The 5,534-nt window shown below is 46.2% G+C and overlaps 1 non-coding gene across 1 annotated transcript; it reads right to left on the bottom strand.

Annotated features, from left to right (window-relative positions):
• Positions 1–2,537: 2,537 nt before the first annotated feature.
• On the bottom strand, positions 2,538–2,609 carry TRNAT-CGU (transfer RNA threonine (anticodon CGU)). The gene has a single exon. It is a non-coding gene; the product is annotated as a tRNA-Thr (tRNA).
• Positions 2,610–5,534: the final 2,925 nt, after the last annotated feature.

Genomic DNA, 5,534 nt, shown 5'->3' with positions numbered 1-5,534 from the left:
TGAAAAACAAGATGGGGGAACAAGGTCTGTTTGTCCTAAGAGCAATGCGACAGATAAAAAAAAAAGGAGAAGAACTTGCCTGTGCAAGTTCTCAACTCCAATCCAGTTGCTTCCACTATCACAGTCCGGTTTTATCCCGTCAACGCTTTATTACTAACCCATCTTCCTACTTCTTTCCTCATTGCGGCTCCTGCATGTTCTTATATTTGCTCGAGATAAGCTGCTCATTTAATATGCAATGCAGCAATGACAGAGAAAATGTGACGAAGAACTATCTTCGTTGTTGTTTTTAATACGATAGCTTTAAGGGCACTGTGTCGCGAAAAATCCGATGTCGGCGTCGGACGTCGCTTGGCGAAAAATTATTCCGAACCACAACCACGCAGGCCCTCCGCGTGGCGCGGATGCGTTACTGAACAAATTGAACTCCTCAGAGTAAAATACGTAAGAAAAATCGTAAAGTACGACCTAAACACACCCTACAGACAAGATATCGTGGGAGTTTAATTAGAATGTACGAGAAAACGTAATTCTGTTACGCGGAAACTCAACAAGGCAAAACCCCTTTTCCGAGCGGCGCGGCTCGCTCGGTTCCTTGCAGCAACACTATCCATGTGGTGCTCTCCTCCGCGCAACCGCAAGAAAGGAAGCGTGAAGAGCAGTCAGAGATCTTTGAACTCCATCGGGGGTTCCACTCTCAAAGGCGAAGTTTAAGCGTCCTCCAAATTTTGTTGGCTTGCGGCGGATGGGTGGGCCCACATTGACTACAACCAGTTGTGTGAATGGGGTATCGAAATTATGCCATTCCCTGCCTATAACTATACTGTGTAGTTGGCTGCGCCGAGTCTTTTTACCAGAGCTTTGCATGAACATGTAGTTTAACATTCACTTATTCGATATTGCCATCAAAGAGTGAGTCCAGGGCTTGTGTCGTCCCTTACCCGTGTCTTTTCCGCTGTTTTCAGCACGGAACCTAAGCTAACCGAACCTAACCTAACCAAGTAAGCCAAGCTAATACCCTATTACCCGGACATGTCAGTGATATACCTGTCTTCAGTACGCATAACTGGTCAATCCAAACTTTTTCTTAAACATTTTCGGCGCGGTCGCGCGGTCGACCCGGACATGTAAGTGATATACCTGTCTTCAGTACGCATAACTGATCAATGCAAACTTTTTCTTAAACATTTTCGGCGCGGTCGCTATTGACCTGTCAGTGCGATCTGGACATCATCGGCATGTTCGTAGAGGCGGGTGTGTACAGGTTGTCGCGCGAGTGACTTATATCCCTGTTGTCATACCCGCAACTTAGATGCTCATCGAAATTCTTAGGAGGGATCGAAACAAGATACAGCTACACCGCCCAACTTGGTGCTCAACAAGATGTTACTCCTGATTGTTCTCCTGTATAGCAGACGTCACGAGATGCGCCGAAAACAGTAAGGTATAACGGGTTGACGAATGTGCCTGTGACGCAGTAAGAACAACGTATCTATAAGGTCAGTTCAGCAAGGAAAAATCCGTTTTATCTATACAATTAGTTGTGTAGGCGCAAGGAAGGCTATGCTTACTCTTTCAGCTGTGCCAACGATTGCAATCGTGGATTTGCAAGTTAATGTGCTATCTAAGCAAAACTAGTTATGTGAAACATTATCCGTTTGTCTTTATTCTTGTTCACGTTATTATATATTTTTTCTTGTCATTTTCTTCTTTCGTGCATGCTAGCTCGATAAGCTCGAGCGTCTTAAAGGCATCCTCAAAGGGCGAATTTCTATCGTCATTGATGAAACATGCCTGAATCAGTTAAGATCGAAATCAAGCCTGCTTGAAATTGACTATGCTGTAGCATTTCTTTAGCATCAAGTTCGATCACATTTGACTCAAGAACACTGTGATGCGTCTGTGTGGAAGGATAATCATTTTTCGTTTTGCTTCTTTTGATATGGCCGTCCAGCTTTGACATGAATAAGTATGTTTCGGTGCCAACATATCCTTATCTATTCATATCAATAAAAAAAGTGAGGTATGATGTCGCAGCTGAGGCAGGGACGATTGTATCAGTCACGATGAATGCCAAGCTCCGCACAGAATGTCAAATGTCATTTTCACGTGGAATGAATAAAAGGGGGTTAACCGAGGGGCCCGATTTTTATTAATCATATCATAATAAGCCAACACAGCATGTATGGTCGCAAATGGCATAATTATGTACTTATTCGTGAACATTGTCTGCTTGGTAAAGTGTACTCTTCCTGTATTTGCATATTATGTAAATCTCTTTTTTGGTTGTTATGAATACACTAGTTTTTTCATATCTCTTTTGTTCCCTGCACTGTGATTTCCCAGAACTAATCCTGTATTTTTTACTCTTGGAATGTATTCTCGCCCCTCTTCTCTGCAATGTACAACTATGTACGTTCAGGGTCTCACAAATAAATAAATAAATGAAGGACAACATAGGAGAAATTACTTGTACTGACTAATTGAAATAAAGAAATGATAAATTAATGGAATTGAAAGTGGATGAAAAAACAACTTGCCGCAGGTGGGGAACGATCCCACGCCTTCGCATTACGCGTGCGATGCTCTACCAATTGAGCTACCGGGGCGCCGTCTTCGCATCCACTTTCCGGGGTATTAATGTGTTACTACTATAACTAACCCTGGGAGTGTCAGCCAGCGCCACAACTCACAGACCATGGCGGCGGAGTGGAGCGTCCTTTCTGCCGCAGTTTCACGTGGAGTGTTTCTATAGGAGCTGGCCGACGGGCCAACAGGTTCCACTGCTGCTGTGCGTGTGTCGAAATGTAGAATGTAGACGTCTATCGAGCGTGTAGAAACACAAAGAACGAGAGATAAAATGGGGGTAAAATAATGTTTTCCTTTTATTATTATTTTTTTCAGTAAGCGCTGTGCTGTTTGTAAGTGTAAGACTGCTCAAGTGGAGCAAATACTGAAACGGCAACCGCAGCTTGAGTAAGTCCTGGCACTGATAATAATAGGCCCACAGCGCACCACGCCACCGGATGCACGCAGAACGCTACACCGGTTACATATGTGCTGCGGTGTAAGGTTTAAAGTGACCGTCTCGTTCAAATAAGGAATTAATATTCATAAATACAATACCACACACCGCGTTGCATGGTGGCGCTATAGCGTGTTAAGTCCCGCCAAAAGAGCGAAACATTGGGCAAGTTACGAAGCACCCTCGATTAGGTGCTATATGTTATCATGCCGTGCTAGAAGGAAACAAGAATTGATACCTGTTCGACTACGGTAACGGTTCCTTCCGGGCAACAACGGGCGCTTCCTGCAGCACACAAGTACTTATTCGGAGCCGAGTTTACCGGAAGAGAGAAGTATTTCCGGGCTAATAAGATAGGCTGAACAGCTGGCAGTGAAGCCACCAGTACAGAGCAGACATTGCCGGCTCTTTGCCGAGGGATGAACGTGCTGCAAAGCATCTGCATGTTCCGGAATAAGAGAGCACTCGAAAGCAACTAATGTCGAATTCTCGAACCCATTAGTTGAATTCAAATAATCAAATATGTTCCATGGACTTGTATTTGAAGCGTTGAACATTGGCACAACCTTACAGAAAATAATTTTCTACATACGCTTTCACCTCGTCGTGTGCGGATGTTGCGCTGGCCATCGACTTTGTCGCCGTATACGCCGCCATGCTCCTCTCCGTCTCGCTGGTTGTGGCCACTGTCCCCTTTGCTTCATCATTTATCTCGCCCATAAGCCACTTTGAACGACATTGCTCAATAAGCTCGCTGTGACAATAGTGACAGCCATGGAACTGACAATTAGCTATCGTTTAGAAGCGTTGAGTGGTTAAAACGACGACGCGATATCGTGGGCGGGATATTGCGCCCGACTCGACAATTGTGATTGGCCGTGATACATTAATCAGGTTCCCCAGTCTAGTCGCCTAGGGAAGACGACGGTATTAAAGGCGGAGACCTTTGGTGCAGTGAGGATGCTGACGTGCCCTTATGTGAACTCAGACGTTTAATATGCTCCTCTATGGAGTGGGCTTCCCGATCTGGAGCCAGTGTAAATAATGTAAGATAAACCCTTTTTCCTTCATTCCTACTACCGGACGTCCTCATTAATGGGCTTGGTGGATTCCTGGTCCAAACGCCACTTCGAGCCGCAATAGGAATGACAATGAATTTTTATAGTACCAGTTCTTTTAAGTGCCACTGAAAGCTTATTGGTCAGAGTCAAATTGAAATTCAATTTCAATTTGACTCCTCAAACGAAATGTACAAGGAAGAAGTAGCCCCAAGAAGAGTAGCCACAAAGCTGCCCCTTTACATCTTAAGCACCAGCCAAACTTCGCTTGGTTATGCTAAGTTGGTGATTTGTGCTGAACGTGCCTTTTTTTTTTTTTTTGAGTCGTTTATGCACTTGATCGTTTGTAACTGATCCTTCTTTTTTTATTTACTTCTATTGTTTGTGCTTTATTTAGTTGCGTCTAACTGCAAAAGCTGCAGAATGTGCGAACGTTTCCGAAAACTGCTGCATTGTCCAAATGGCTCGCACATCTCCGCGTGTTATCATCCTTTATTCATCTAACAATTTATTGTTTGTGAAGTCGGCGACAAAATAGTTGCCAACATTTCCCCCCCAATGATATCCAAATAAATAAACCAGTCAATAGCTTGCGTGTATACGACTGTTTCGAAACAAGTCGCGGAAGAACTTACAACAGGAGCTACATATATAACGAACGGGCCCCATGCAGAGCCAAGGAGCGCAGACACGCGTTTATTCGTTTCCGCGCATCAATCCGTCTCCATTCCCATGGGCGCCGCTCGCGCAGGCGCGAAACACGATCACGCAACAAAGTTGCGTGCGACGATACACGCAGTGGTGTACGCGAAGAAAAGACGATTGATGTGCGCCGTCGGAGTCCCGGGTATCCCGGCGGGGGTAACCGCGGCAGTCAGCTGACGAGGCGTGCGCCCAATCGAACGCCGGACTGCGCGCACACGCGTTGTCGCCTGCCCCGAAGAAAGACTCACAGCCAGTCCCGGCGAACGGCGCAAAGTGGTCCCATCCATCGAGCGCCGAGTACACACTTGTTGCCTCAACTTGGTTGCCGTGCCGCGTCCCGGCCTCTCTCTCGCCCGCCTCAGCGTCGCTTTTTTAATGACCAGCGCCCTGCCTAGACCTGCGTAGATGCGGACGTTGCTGTCAGGACGGAAGCGAGTGGCTCACTCGAGTGCCGCGTACCTATACTAAACTGCCAACAGACGTCTTTATTTTCCTTTTTATAATACGGCCAGCCAGGTGAGCACACGCCGCCCTATCGCACCGATGAGCTCCGGCGAGGTCCGTCCCTACACGTAGCAGGTGCGTGCGCTCGCTCTACGTGCCATGAATGAAAATTGCGGATGATAAGCGATCAAAGGGTGGCTACAAAGCAGCTACCAGGTGAGAGCGCGCCTTCTTAAAATGTACGCCCGGCGCAGTAATACCTCCGTAACAGTCAAGGAGAGCGAGCACATTTACACGTCGCA

This window comes from Dermacentor andersoni, chromosome 1 (assembly GCF_023375885.2).
Source record: "Dermacentor andersoni chromosome 1, qqDerAnde1_hic_scaffold, whole genome shotgun sequence".
Lineage (NCBI taxonomy): Eukaryota > Metazoa > Arthropoda > Arachnida > Ixodida > Ixodidae > Dermacentor > Dermacentor andersoni.
This window is presented reverse-complemented; position numbering and strand designations above follow the sequence as displayed.